This window comes from Opisthorchis viverrini (genome assembly GCF_000715545.1).
Source record: "Opisthorchis viverrini unplaced genomic scaffold opera_v5_85, whole genome shotgun sequence".
Classification (NCBI taxonomy): Eukaryota; Metazoa; Platyhelminthes; class Trematoda; order Opisthorchiida; family Opisthorchiidae; genus Opisthorchis; species Opisthorchis viverrini.
The window spans coordinates 1,382,126-1,397,931 of NW_008751740.1; the positions used below are offsets into that span (position 1 = coordinate 1,382,126).

A 15,806-nucleotide genomic window follows, 5' to 3' on the forward strand; every position below is an offset into this window, starting at 1 on the left:
CCACTGACTGCAAGATGCGTGGTATCTTGTAGATTGTTCATATAAAATCAAAGAACCGTTGAAACTAATCCTAGTAACTAGGCACAATTAACAAATGTGAGGGCTCAATATAGCTCAATGGGTTACGGAGGCATACAAACGGTAAGGTAAGGAGGCCATGGTAAGGTCCGTTCTCTTCGTGTCAGCAACGGTGGAACTGGAATACAGAAAAAGGCACCACTGACTGCAAGATGCGTGGTATCTTGTAGATTGTTCATATAAAATCAAAGAACCTAGTAACTAGGCACAATTAACAAATGTGAGGGTGTAGTTGAAAAAGTGTTTGGTTGGAACACAGTTTGGAATATTACAGGAAAGGTTCTTTTTGATACAGCTTATTTTCTCCCATTGCTGTAAAGGCAGCATACCGGCTGGATACTTAATTTCACGACCCATCGTCATACATGTTCCGATAGATGGTTCACTATTTCGTTGGCTTGGTATCCTGTGGTAGGTGCCCGTAATTTTGTCTACAGCAGTGAGTAAGAATCGTAGCGCAGTTACAGCCAGACGGGTACAGTGCCTGAATGACAACATGTGGCTAACTGATGATGTGCATTGTTCGACGATAGGCTTGTGCTGCCTTCCATTCCACACCATTTTATTTGTGCACCAGACCAGTAACCGCTTAAGGTCGGTATCACTCGGATTATGTGCCTGATGTAGCCCCATGTTTTCCATCCTCGCGTGACTTCATCTCTGTTTGGACATTCCTCCGATATCTGGCGAATTTCGTTTGAAGCTGAGGTGGATTGTACTGTAGCTAGTAAGGCAGTCGCCGCCCGTCACCTCTACAATAGAACAAGCATGAATCGGTGCCTCTAACAGGGACTATTTGGTGCACCTCCCGTGGCGATTAACTGAAACGTCCACATACATTCCTAATCAGCCATGAACTTCCGTTGACCTCATTCCCGTTACGTGTAAAGGTATTTCACATTTTTCTCTGAGAAACCTATCAGGAAGCGTGTTTCGTAGTCGCATCTTTTGTTAACCCTCAATCCCCATTGTTTCTCCAGATTCTCAGTTCATTTCTCACTGTTTGGATATGCCGCTATTTGTTCGCACCTGGCTCTGGCACACCACCTACCGTGAGTGCACCAACTATCCCGCAAGCGCGTCCAACCCAACCGACCATCGAAGCTCTCACATCATTCAAATTGGAGGTAGGTGAAATTCGTGTTTCACATGTTGGTATTTAATTTCCAGGGGTTTTTAGACGTAGACACAGGCCTAGTATCCCAGAGGAAACGTAACAGTCGCTGCATATCAGGACCTAGTAAATTTGACCTCAACTGAATTCAGTAGTTTTTTAGTAATACAATAAAATGAAATTTTGTGTAGCTCCCGCATGAAGCAAACATGGCTGTTGTTGGGTTTTATAAGTTCTCCATTGAACAACATGTTGAGCTTCGAAAGAACTTGTTAGGTGTTCCAGAAAATTGTCTATTTATCAAAGCGAACCCGTGAATCAATCACTATGTGATATAAAATGGAACCCCTCAATAAGTGACGTATATCTGGAGAACCGGGACTCTGCGCAAGGTGTCTTCCCTCCTAGGCTTCCAAATTTCAGTAGTTGTAGCCTGTGGGATTGGATAGTGTAGGATAGAAGGGATGGTGATGGCGAACTAATAAAACAAAAAAATACCGGATCATTGATTAGGAGTAAGAGAATGGATAGGACAGCGTCGCTAGCTGCTTGACATTTCTGTGTCAGTGAGTATCGCCAGCTGTTACGGGTCTCTAATACAGCAAACTCACGAACGAGGTGCATTGATGCGGCCAAGACCCATAGCCAGTTTCTTGCTGTTCCGCCCTCTGGTCATACGCAGTCCCCAACTTTACTTTTTCGTGGCAGTGCACAGTCTGTTGGAGGGTCTTTCACGACGTCCTGGGGTAGCGGTCAACATTAAACCAGCTTAGAGTACTTTACCACAGAGATTGATTTTTTTTTAGTTCTGCCGGCAGGCAATATTCAGTTGTTTCTGAGTGATTTCACCTCGGTCTGCCTGGGTCTTGAGAATCAGCTAATTATTTCTTCTAGTTAAGAAAAGAAGTTTCACTGTTGGGATGATTGATGTCAGGCACTAATTGACGAACTGGCCTGATTAGTAACAACCAATTCAAGTGGATTTGGCACTTTCCCCATGAACTGTGCAACTGCATCAGCTTCCGCAACCACTACTGTGGTGTATTGTGCATAGTTCTTCTTGTATTTGGTAGCCACCTTAACCGAGTCGATAAGTACCGGTCCTACTACTGAGTCGGGGGTAGCCAACGGATCATACAGTGCTCACCTATTCAACTCGACAAGCCCTCGCCGGTGTCAGTCACACGGTACTCATTTATAACCGATAGCAGTTGCTTCTAGCGGCTTACCAAAAATAGGGGAACCTAGATGTTTGGAAGCGAGTAGCAAATTGATCATACAATGCTCACCTATTCAGCTCGACAAGCCCTCTTTGGTGTCTGTCACACGGTACTCATTTGTAACCGATAGCAGTCGCTTCTAGCGGCTTAGCAAAAATAGGGGAACCTAGATGTTTGGAATGCTGAAGTCCTGGGGTAGGCGCGAATATGGATGGGAACAGATCAAAACACGCAAACGGGTAGGTGTCACAGCAGATCACGAGTTTTCTTGACGAAACGAATTGCTCATAAGGTTTCCGAAAATTCTCTACTTTCTCCTACGGACTAATCAGGTTGGCGCTCTCCGTGAGTTTCCCTTCAGTTTCCATTATCTTCTCTTTAGACCCAAACTGCACTCATTTGCAAATTAATTTGATTCTAACGAGAGGCCCAACTGAATCCGGGTGAATCGCTCGTGTACGATGTTCTTCAACTGATATTTGAATGTCGTATCAACGTGAAACGGCCCTTGTGCAGCACATCCAGTCAAAAAATAATATCATAAGCGAGGAGTTTAGCTGGATTCGGTTGAGTCGATTGGCCGTGTTGCAGAATACAGGTAGCTCGGGTCTGTTCACTAAGCTCGGTAGTTCGATTGCAGTTTGAGCTCCATCCAACTGTCAAGCTTGTAAAACAGATCAACAACAAATCATTAGAGTTCCCAATCCACACCCGCAGGCATCCTCCAATTGCCAAATAATTAAGGGTTTAAGGAAACACCAAGAGGTGGATAGTTTAAGTCCAGAGAAGAGTTTTGCCACCGGAAACAACCGTCCCCCATATCGATCGACTGGTCAAACGAAGGTAGTTGCCAGCGAAACCATAAACGCAATGCACGGTTCAGTAATCAGCTAACAAAACCCCAACTAGCTTGATTGATCATACATTCTGAAGAGTAGTTTGGCTGCCCCACAGCACGTGGAAACGGTGGATTCAATGAAATAAAAATGTTAGCCCTAATTATCCATGAGAAGAAGCAAAGTGCGAAATCTCTATCGGAGCACCTCAGCAATCATTCCATCCTTCAGACACTGAAATTCAGCATTAAATCAGCGTGGTAGCTGTGACTTTCGTGCCCTGTGGTTTAATCCTTCGAATGTTGACTGGACACACAAAGAGAGTGGGAGAGAGAGAGAGAGAGCGTCGAGAAACAAAGCTGGATTCCGTCCTGCCAGATTATTCACTCTACCAAATTCCGGAACAGTGCCACTGTTTCCAGCCACCAACAGTGGTTGTCCTTGAAAGCTGCCCCCTGACTGTGTGAATTGTCAGCAACTGTGGCAGTTTCTACGGGGCAAAGATGTCCGTGAAATATTATCGGCCATCCCTGTAGCACTGTATACCAGCTTATTTGAATGCAGGAGTTGCCTTGAGTGAACTCTTGCCTGCGTTTACTTTATCCAGTGGTGCTAGTTGGAGCTGCCTTCGTCATCGCTATGATCATGGAAAACTCACACCTAGCCTTGAGTACCTACGTGGCCAAAATGTTCCCAGTGCGTGCACTCAGATACCGAATACGCAGATGACATAGCTCTTCTTGAATCTGACACCATCGTAATACAGATGGTATTAAATGCTCTAAATAATCATGCCTCATGGTTTGGTATGCATCTCACACCTGCGCATCGTGGAATGCCGCCCTAAACTGGGTAAGATCAAACCCGAAAATCATCATGCTTGCTGATGAGCCGGTTGTGGCAGTAGACAAACTTGTTTGCTTGGATAACTGCATCAGTTCCTGTGGCCAAGCCGAAGACGGTATTTCTATTCTAATCAGGAATGTTGGAACAGCTTGTGCCAGCCTACGTCATGTGTGGGACAACCTGACATCAGCCTATCTGTTACGGACCGAGCTGCAATACGCTTCATGTTGTTATATGGTTCAAAAACCTCACTGATGTGAGCTGAGGACCCTGAAAGCCTTTCGGCGTTTGACCATTTGTGTCTCTGGAACGTTGTCAGAGTCTGGTCTAGATGTCTGAACGGTACTACTGAAGTACAATGGACGGTTTTCGGAGGGGATAACACGCACATTGCGTAAGCTGATGGTACTCCACGAACTGCTTCGCTTGTCTGTCGATTAACCTCCTCAGAATGCACGTGAAGGATGGAAACGGGTCAACAAAGGTCAATCAATGACTTGGCAACGAAGTATGAAAGCTGTTACCAGCCCGTTCTGGTCACTGCCTAGATAGGGATCCCGACGCAGACACAGCAGTTACAGAGAATGCTAAACATGACTCTGGTGTCTATGCGCCCAAGCTGTCTTTGATTCCAAGTTGTCCTCCCTCCTTCGATTTCCCCGATGAAAAGTCCTCACCACCACCGGAATCGCTTATTGCCTTCTGGCTATTCTTCACAGAGCATTGTTCCTCCAATTTTCATGGTGTTTTCCAACAAACGATGCTAAACTTTTAAGAATTTTGTGTTATGTGGGGAACTCGACGGGATTACATTGATCGGCAATTAAGGTTTATCTTGTTCATTAGTTTTGCGTGAGTGGATACAGAGCAATCGTTGATTGTTAGCAGAGTGCACTTGGGTCCCCCAAAGCTGTCGCTTCAGTGGTCTACCACAACAGGACATCGTCTGCACCGCAACGCTGCAAGTAGCCTGGTTTTTTGTTTCATCTTGCTCTANGCTGTTACCAGCCCGTTCTGGTCACTGCCTAGATAGGGATCCCGACGCAGACACAGCAGTTACAGAGAATGCTAAACATGACTCTGGTGTCTATGCGCCCAAGCTGTCTTTGATTCCAAGTTGTCCTCCCTCCTTCGATTTCCCCGATGAAAAGTCCTCACCACCACCGGAATCGCTTATTGCCTTCTGGCTATTCTTCACAGAGCATTGTTCCTCCAATTTTCATGGTGTTTTCCAACAAACGATGCTAAACTTTTAAGAATTTTGTTTGTGTTATGTAACTCGACGGGATTACATTGATCGGCAATTAAGGTTTATCTTGTTCATTAGTTTTGCGTGAGTGGATACAGAGCAATCGTTGATTGTTAGCAGAGTGCACTTGGGTCCCCCAAAGCTGTCGCTTCAGTGGTCTACCACAACAGGACATCGTCTGCACCGCAACGCTGCAAGTAGCCTGGTTTTTTGTTTCATCTTGCTCTACGTAACATATCTTAGTGTACATCAGCACAACGTTCGATGTTTCCACGCGGTCAGTCAAACGGTGTGGAAGATAATCCATCGAAATTGTATGGTTTTTATCTACTTATCTACTTCGCCGAGATTTTAGCCCTAACCTGTGCATCACGGGAAGTGACCGAGTGTACTGCTGGTAACGCAGTGGGAGTACTCACTGTAGTTGGTCCATTTTTTGCCCCCTATCGGAGCTACCCAAATGCTTGACGAGTTTTACTTGTATCGATCAGTCAGTTATTCTTTTAAAAACCTTCACGAAAGTATAGCGGTCATCTGATCACCATATGCTGCCAGTTCGGGCTATTTTCCCCCAACACACCTGGAATTTTTGGATCAAATTCCCCTACCGGAACGTCCACAACCTTTCCTTGACAGATAACCAATTTCATTTTAATACACTGCATTCGACTGTCCCAAACAAACTTGTTTGACCTAGTTGACCATACGTTTCTGCGAAATACCTCCTCTCACTCTCACCAAAAAAACGGAATGGATGGGAAATGGCCTAAATCTAGGGCACTTTGAGGACACGCAAGTGAAGTCATTTTATTGATTTAGGTCAGTCAAAAGTTCAATTCCGGCAAGGACACGCTAACTTTGCTTTTCAGGAAACGGTTCTTGTTTGAACACCACGATGCCTATTCTAACATGGTTGTGCAAACATTTGTTTGATTTATGGGCATTTAATACCTGGGTTTGGGCACTTGTTTCATGCATCCAACTTTCAACTACCTCACGAGATAATTCTGGCGTTTGGATGATGCAAACTTGAGGTGCCATAATTTATAAAACTGAGTCTATTATTAGACTAGTTTGACTTATTCGTGTTTGTTTGGCTGGTTTTTGTCTGAGATGCTGAATTTTTGGCGTGCATAACTTTGCCACCAATTTTCGATGAGAATTAGTCGCGGGCTAAATTTGACGATTGCCGAATATGATAGATGAATGTTTGAGATTTTCACCGAGGAACAATTCGATACCTCTTGCATATTAAACGTCTTTGGGTTCTTACTGAATCCTACAAGTTTTCCACAGAAAGTGTTCTATCAAGATCGTCCTGAATACAACAAGAAATAGCCAGTCGAACCCTTTTTACGATGCAGACAATGGCGCTGGATGCCACTCTGCCACCTCTTTTGTGACGCCTAGTTTTGGAGCGGCCAAACAAACGATGATCACCCATCCTCTGCACACAGCTACTTGAACCTGAAGCTGGGCTGAACCGGCATTGCTTCTTTCCGGATTGATCGAAAGCTCTGCTTTAACGATTCGTCGCACATCTTCGTTGTTTTTTTGGACGGCTGATAGTTGTATGGCAGTTTATTGTTATTTTGGACGTTCTTCGCTTTCCGAGTAATCGTTGCCTCCTAGATTCGTCCTGAGGCTGTCTGTCAGCTTTATTCTGAGGTTGACCCACACCTTTCATTCTGACGAGCCCTAGATCTCTGGATTCATTGAAAACGTGATACAGAGACACACCACTCTTTTGGAGTAATGCAAACGGAGATGCACTTTGTCCAACAGCTCAGGTACTTTTCAAGTAAAAAAAAGTTTGTTGTAATTTCATGGCCAGTGAAGGTTTAAATTGATAAACCACATCTCAGTCTAGACGGCCTTAGTAAAGGCCCAGAGGCTGGTCATTAATTTAACCGTTTTGCGATGTATTTAACCCAACAATCGCGACTGCCACTGTCATCGACGTGGCAAACGGTCTTCTGGATCCGGTTTTACGGTCGCCTGGGAATAGCCTCCATACATTTCTGACTACGCACCTCGAACACCCCTCACTCATAGGTTTCGTTGGAGCTGACCTGTAACCGAATTATACTGTCAGTCCGAAAAGGCACGATGTCTCGCATCAACGAGTGGTGGTGCCCACTCTGAATTCCACCAGAAATTTAAGTATCGGATTTAGCTGCGGTCATCTCTCTCCGTTTGCGGACAGTATCTTTTGACGGAGCCACTAGTAGATACTTGCATAGTGTACTTGGCACTTTTTGCTATGAGGTTCACCAACCATTGCCAGTACCAAATAAGAAATTTTTGCTAGATTTCACCTAACAAATCCACACAGGCCCATAACACTAGAAAATTATCGGCAACCAAGCTCTGAGACTCTCCATCGGTAACTGATGGCTACATGATCAATTTTCCTCCGGTAGGAGGGCAACACCAGACTGCACAACAGCGTTCAACACCCTACAAAGGTCCAAGCGCCGTTCACTGGTGAAGGAAGAACGTGATTTGCATGGTGGACGTAAAGGGACAGATGTGGGAGGTGGCTTTTATTCGAGAAATTTTTTGTGTTGTCATATCTGGGTTCTGCAAAAGCCTGTCTTTTTAAAGCGGTAAGAGGAGAGCCAGGATGTCTAGTTGAAGAACAATGGGGTGCGTCGCATGTTTCCGATTATTTTCCCTGTTGTTCGTAGGGGAAAACGCGTTCCGGTCGTTGCTTATTCGGTAAAGACTGTCCGCTTTCATTAGGTCGGTTAGCAGCTTGGTATTCGTTTCATCAGAAGTACTCATTTCCTAGGTAGCCAGCCTAACAAAAGCCATCCGTCAGTAAAAACACAGCTTCTATACATTTAACGGGAAGCTATGCTTCCGAACAGCAAATCAAGATGGATCTTGTACCTTATAATCTACCTCTAGTTGAATGTCAATAGAACGCCATACACGCTGAGCTTTGGAGGCATTCAAACGAATCATCGCAACTTTTTCGATCCAGACTCGTAGATGGAATTAGTATATGAAGTGCGCAAGGACAGTCTCGCAGTGGCCTACTCTTCCTACGTCGTATTTCGTTTTTTAGAAACCGATGTATGCGAATTAATTGGCCTTTGAATTCGCGTTGTTAGACCGCACGTGTTCGATCAATATTTGTGATAGGTACATCACAATTTGCATATTATGCCTGAATCCAACCTACATTTATCTCACCGTAACACGCTGATGACCAGCTAGTGTTTTTTTACGAATCCGCTCAGCCGAGCGACCGCCGTGGCCCGGTAATTGTTTAATGTCTAAGTTACCCTATAATCCGAATTTGAGGGTACCATTTGAATCACTCGAAGTGCGTTATCGTCGACTCGCTTTCATGTATTTTGACACTTTTGGTCTCTGTCGCTAGGGTGCAGCTCGGTGCTGGGCTTTCAGCAGAATGAACTTGTTCGACCTGGGTCACCACGGGGTTACTCCGATACTATCTCCTTAAGACAGTTACCGCAGTCGTACAAGCATGTCTGTCTGCCTGCTTTATAAGTTCGCTTTTGCCTACAGGCAGTGCAAGACTTTTGTTGTCAATGATTCTTCTTCTTACGCCGGTACGCGAAAATTCGACTCGGGAATTCTGCCGGATAGAGATTGTACCCGCCGCATCTTCACACTTTCGGGTGCTAGTGCAGCACCCCGGGTACAGGCGATGCACAATTTCTGTGTTCCTCAGCTTCACGTGTGCCTTTGGTTTTTGGTCGATCGACCGGTTTTTTCTGTCTTTTTACATTTGTTCAGGAAGAGGTGCTCCAATTTTTAATGAATATACTCCGGTTGTTACATTCACATACCTCCGGGCGCGCGAGAGTAAGTGAAGAGCCCTATGAAGGCTTCTTTGCAAGAATTGGCATCCGCCAAGAATGTCTACTCTCCATTTTTGCTCACCTTCGTCATCAGTGGAACGATGAAGTGAACGCTGTTGGGTGCTTTAGCCGCTAGTGGTGAGGAACTTGTTCATCTGGAACAGACGACGTCGCGCTCATCTTTGAAGAACTGTTGCATAGGCTGATCACCATCTTTCGACATGCGCCTTGCACCTACAAAGTGCTAAGTCAGTTCAAGTTCAATTCATAAATGTACCCTTTGCGATTCAATGGGAAGTACTGGAGGTTGTAGAGAATTTTACACACCTCGGTAGTTCTTCTCTAACGTAATATGTCTGATGAAGTGGTTGCACTGATCTCAAAGGCCTGAATCACGTCTGAGCGTCACTTGTGGAGTCAAAAAGGCATATCACTGGATCTCGAGGGTAGCGTGCAACAGGCTACAGTAGGGGCTGCATTGATGTGTGGTTTCGAAGCATGACCTCTGCGGGCGGATGATGTGAGGCGTCTTCAGTTTTTTGGCAACGATGTCCCATAAGCGTTACTGGTTTCGCGCAGCGTTAACAAATTTTTATACAGGTAATTATAAACTGGGTATTTTGGGGGCAAGATGGCTCAAGTGGTTAGAGCGCGAATTTACTGACCGGAATGTCCGTGGTTCGAATCCGACCTTCGCCACTCGACTTCCCCTGTCTAGGCTTGGGCAACCTGACAGTATCCCAGCCCTCGTGCTTCCTTCGGGTGGCATGGCAAATAGGCACCGAAAGGGCGCTACAGCTGAACGATTATTTTGATTAAACTGGGTATTTGGCTGTGCACTAGATACCTTAATCGATAAAGACACCCAGCACCACCCGGGAGGTTTGCTCGGCTATGTGCTACACATGCCGAAATATCGCCTACCACAACGACTACTGTTCTCCGTGCCTCTTTTGAAATGGCGCAAACTGCAAGATGGACAAGGTAAGGGCATGGGAGAGAGTACAATGAGTTTACCTGTTATTGATGCGGTCCGCTTTCGAGGATGAGATTCTCGTGACTCACTGCAATTGGCTGGAGACAGTGCGAGCAGTGGCGGTTAGTTGATGTCAGTAGCGTTCGTGCTGTCGATTTATTTCGAGATTGTCCGATTGAACATTTTTAGTTTGTAGGTATCTCGAAGTGCTTGCGGTTGACAACAGGTACCTCCCTCACGCACTCCGTTCTCTTTTTTTACTTTATGGTTCTACGGCGGTGTCAACACAGGTGTCACTTTCTCTGATTATAACGACGGCTTCTGCTATTATATTTGTGCGAAGAGCCTTTTGTTACTCGTGGCTGTTTTACAGTTGCATATGATTTCCACACTTTAGAAAGTTTGATAAAGTTTGTGCAATGCACGATGTATTTCGTCTACATCCCGTTGAAGACAGATTCTGTTTCGGTCATTTCGCAATCTAAATCAAAGACTGACCTAAGTCGGGCCGGAGGTCGCCCCGCCTCCTTTGACAAAGGTGTCAGCAGTTTCAAGCGCACCACAGTTGGAATAAGCTGCACAACTCTTGTACAGCACATGACTTGGCAAAAAGGCGTGAAAGAGATCACGAAGAGTTTGGGTGTTGCTGGTGTTGTAAGACTTCCAGGATGGGGTCCCCGTGACCACGTCTGTGCTCGGCTGGAGACGTTGCAAGAAATGGCGGCTAATCGATGTCAGTGGCGTTCGTGCTGTCAGTTTCTTTCCAGATTGTCTGATTGAGCGGTTGGAGGTGTAGGCACCTCAGTATGCTTGACATATCACTGTAGGGCTTTTAATACAATTATATATTTTAATATAACTAAACGAATTTTATGGTTGTACGGCAGTGAAGCATCAGTGCCAACACTGATGTTGCTGTCATTGATGATGATTGATGATGAACTCTTGTACAACAGTCTACCTTTTTAAAAGCACTAAACCCCTTTTGTAAACGCCTGCGTTATTTCCACAATTATTTCAAAGTGTACAAGCATTGAGATAATTTAGGACTTTACCTCCGAATTGTGTTCTGTGTGCCTACGCTGGAAGGTTGAGACCCATCGGGTCCCACTGACAGGGTTAAGAGGTGCTTGAAAATGGCGTAACCGTACAACTCCCGGGTGGTGCTTGTGAAGAAAACGAGCTGAAAATAGTGATTTTTGACTGAACCTGCCCCGAATAGATTTGTAGCTGTCCCTTCTGTTGTGGAAATCTCGATTCTCTCCAGCGATTCCGATATTTTACGGTGCTCGACTTGCGTTGTGGATACTGGCCACTGGCCATCAAGATCGGGAGAGAACAGTTGGGAACACCCAATGTCAATCTAGAAAGATTCCGTTTGGTTTGTAGCGGGTAACATTCACTTACCAGAGCTTGATGCTTCGTTTAAAGAAGGGATTCGGAACCAGAACATACAGTCTACCTGAAAGTTGTATTGAAGTATTTTTGGGAAGCTGGTCCTCGAATTAACGAATCCAGGACACTACTCGCTCGATGTTCGGTGACACTGCTCGAGCATAAAACGGGTCAAGGAGACGTCAGACCGCTGCCGGAAAAACTGGCAAATATCAGTTATTGTGCAGTCCCCAATTCAAATTGGTCCCTTCGGACGAGTAGTATACGAAACTTCTCTAATATTCTATTCAGTGTAAGGTCAAGTTTACAACACTCATATTAGTATTGCTTGTTGTCCGACGCCAACCGTTGTTCTGTGCTCAATAGCTAGCGGAATGAACCAAAATCGGGTCTCGAAATTTGAATCTACCTGTAACGTAATATGATATAGGAATGTCGGCATCCCAAGTTCTTCAGTTGATGGTAGAGTTGTTCGCTGAGTTTCGCAATTTCGTTGCAAACGTTTCGTCACAAATTGCGGTGCCTAACTGTTATGCCACCAGAAGGAAGCACAATTGCTAGGATGCTGCCAGTTTGTCCAAGCCTAAACAGGGAAGTCAAGAGGCATGGGTCGGGTTCCAACCCGGATCTTTCGGTTAGTAAATTCGTGCTCTAACCGCCGAGCCAAGAGAGATTATGTTTTAATGGTTGTGCACAATCATCTGGCTCAATTGTACGTAGTTCCGGATAGTAAAACACAGTAATATGCATCTCAAATGCCGTTTGATCGTCATCATCGCCGTACAATAATCCTTCTCAGAGAAATCCCCTTTTGAATAGAAATCAATAACATCGGCTGTCCACAACAGCTATCCCCGTCGCCCTAGGCCTAGGTGCAACCCTCTGAAGATAAAGCACACCGTCTCTATCTGTTGGACTCATGTTTTAGTCATGTTTTTAGTCCATCTTAGTGTAAGTTTCTATCGCTGGGCTACCCGCAGCACAGGGCAACAGATTAGTATGGGCGCGCCTGGCAATCAAATCTGTTTAGAGTCAGGATATTCTGCCTCCTGCTTATCCCGACGGATAGCGTTTATACATCGTGTCTTGTGCTGTGTTAACTCTCGCCTACATCAGTCGTTTTGGTTGTCCAAGTCAGCTGTCACTTCCAAGAGCATATACGTTCAAGGGTAGCTTTGATTTCGCATAACTGCCTTGCGTGCGTGCCTTCCGTGTCCGACTGAAGATAGCCTGGTTCATATTACATTTTACCCTGACTGGCTATCCTTATTTACTAATTTTGAGAGCCACTGTCCTTTATTCCGGTTTATCTATTTCCCAACCATTTTAGCCTACTCAATTTGCGGGCAAAGATTGTGAGAATGGTTCCATATCGCCCTCCGCTGTTTCTATTCGTCAACGCCCAACTCCCATTGTGCAATACGAGCGGTAGCCAATGTTCCTCGTGATGCACTACTGTTCACTCTATTCAGGTTCCTAAATCTTAATGATTCCATCTCTATTTCATCTTGTCCCATCCATAATCGACCTTGCCCATCGCTGGATGCATTCGCAAACTCATCATCCACGCAGATTCTACACATTCCTTTGCCTCTGTATTTGATCGGTGCCAAAACATTGTTTTATTTTGAACTAGAATTGTTTGTCTATTGCCTATCTCTGCAAAGACGGCCATCTCTATCTGTTCCGTTGCAGCCCATCACCCAGCAACTGCAGTTGTTTGTACTCCCTCTCTCTCTCTCTCTCGGAACGGTAAAGGTTGTTTTCCTTCGTGTGAAACTTGGTGACTTTCTTGTCAGGCATTTGAACAATCCAATCTGCATTGACGCTGTTTTTATCTTTTGTCCATCCCACATTGCATTTTCTCCGAAAGACCTTCTGATCTCTGGGACCTCACGAATAATCGAATGTGGATATCGTTCAGAAAAATGAATTGCTGAAGTTGCCTTTCGACAGTATTGAATTGTTTGACCAGTAATTCCTCTTCCCCTGTATTTGGCATGTTTTTACTCTCCCAATTGTTTCTTTGCTTCCAGAAGCCTCGCGCTTCACGCCTACTGTAAGACGTTAGTGATCACATGATCCGGTGTACACCAGCGACACATCGTCGGTCTGAAGTCCATTTGCGTCCAATCTCTTTGACTTATCCTTTGGATACAAACAAGTGGCTACCTTGTGTTGAACCAGAATAGATGGACGTGGCAGGCGTGCAGTTGATCCCATTCGGCTTCTTCGCCTATTTTGTCTACATCTTCGGCAAAGCCATCATTTTCCGTTCTATCGCAGTATCAGGTCAGTCGCGTTTTTCGCAACCGACGTTTGGTGAAAAATGCCGTGTAGATTGATCGTATTGTTTGTTGTCGAGGGCAACTTGTAATCCCACTACCAGAAGTATAGGTCTCGGATTATAGACGGGGGAATGAGATCTCGCAAAATCCTCAAGCCGTGTCACAGCTAGCATGGGACCACAGTCGACTAAGGCCAAATATCTCAAATGAACTCTATTGTGGAGGTCGAAATTTGACATTTCTGTGAGGTAGTCCTCGTGGATAACTCACGGAGAATACCTTAAATGGTCTTAGTTGGAAAGCAGTCTGACACGCACAGTCTTGAGCATCACCATAGTAGGAAGAGTTATGATAACCCCGCTGCTGGCAAGCCATCACTTTACAAGCACCAGCTGGACTGGTAACAAAGACTTTCGTTTTATGTCAAGGCTTGTAAGCGATCGCTTTGTGAATATTTTCACGTTCCCAAAAAGCGTCGCAGATTAGAAAGTGTTTGCGCGGATGCTTCCACTCAAGGCAGAGCTAATATCGCTGACGCAGTGGTAACATATTCTCGGATTGGATTACGGCAGGCTGCATGCTGTATGACTGGAGCACACCGTCCGGATACATACTGGTCCGTAGCATCATCACGAATCTTTCGTATGTTAATAAGCTTGATTCCAACTCGGGACACCTAAACCAGCTGCACGTATCCATCGCTTTCAATGAAGATCATCATCCTTGGAAATATCGCATTTTTTGTTCGTAAGGCGTCTGCTCGTCACATGGCGCCGACATCTTCAGGAATCTCCAGATCAGTCCTCAAGTCATCTAGTGCCTAATGAAATCGGTGTCACGCTTGGGAGAGACCAAACAGTGGTTTTTGGCACAATTGGATCCCTAAAGCCCACCTTCCAGCAAATTTTAGTTGATGAGTACGGAGGGGCGATTGATACAGTGCATTTCGAAATTGACCCACCAGCCGTGCCATTTAATCAGCACTCAGGTGATAATCGGATCTAGGAAACACGCTCGTCAGGTCGTTCTGAGTGTGGACAATATTCTTCTAAATGTANCGGAGAATACCTTAAATGGTCTTAGTTGGAAAGCAGTCTGACACGCACAGTCTTGAGCATCACCATAGTAGGAAGAGTTATGATAACCCCGCTGCTGGCAAGCCATCACTTTACAAGCACCAGCTGGACTGGTAACAAAGACTTTCGTTTTATGTCAAGGCTTGTAAGCGATCGCTTTGTGAATATTTTCACGTTCCCAAAAAGCGTCGCAGATTAGAAAGTGTTTGCGCGGATGCTTCCACCCAAGGCAGAGCTAATATCGCTGACGCAGTGTTAACATTTTGTCGGACTGGATTACGGCATGCTGTATGACCAGAGCACACCGTCTGGACACAAACTCAGTATTCAGCTTCATCACGATTCCTTCGTGTGATAGTAAGCTCACTTCCAACTCGGGACACCAAAGCCAACTACACGTATCCATCGCCTTCAATGAAAATCATCACTGAAAATATCGCATTTTTGTTTGCAAAACGTCTTTTTTGTGGGGTGGATACCTAATTTTTTTCGGGGGTGTGTGGATGGTATGCATCTAGTGCCTAATGAAATCGCTATCACGCTTAGGAGAGACCAAACAATGGTTTTTAGCACAGTTGGTCTCTTCTGAAGAATTCGTAGCTGTTGATCTTAGCTGTCGCACTCTGGGGCGCCATTACCACAAGACGGCCACGTTTATTTGACCCGTGTAGTAAGCTTTTACCATTGCTGGCGATCCCTTGATATGGTCACTCCAGCAAAGACGACTGGCTGCTGTGAATCTAACCATGAGTGTCCCAAATTTTTACTCGGAATTAGCTATGCCTTCTTTTTCTATCATTGCTGAAGTTTTACTGAAGCCTGATTGGTCTCTCCTAGAGAACTGGACTTCACAACTGACTCAGACGTGTGACGCCGAGTGCTCTTTCACTAC

At 45.2% G+C, this 15,806-nt stretch overlaps 1 protein-coding gene across 1 annotated transcript in view; it reads left to right on the top strand.

The window, feature by feature from the left end:
* The window catches only part of T265_04844 (hypothetical protein), a gene marked incomplete at both ends in the record, with an annotated part of 53,585 nt that extends 39,852 nt beyond the window's left edge, over positions 1-13,733 (top strand). Inside the window, 2 exons of the mRNA XM_009169690.1 lie at positions 1,059-1,205; positions 12,881-13,733. The remainder of the gene's footprint in view (positions 1-1,058; positions 1,206-12,880) is intronic.
* Between the last annotated feature and the right edge of the window lie 2,073 nt (positions 13,734-15,806).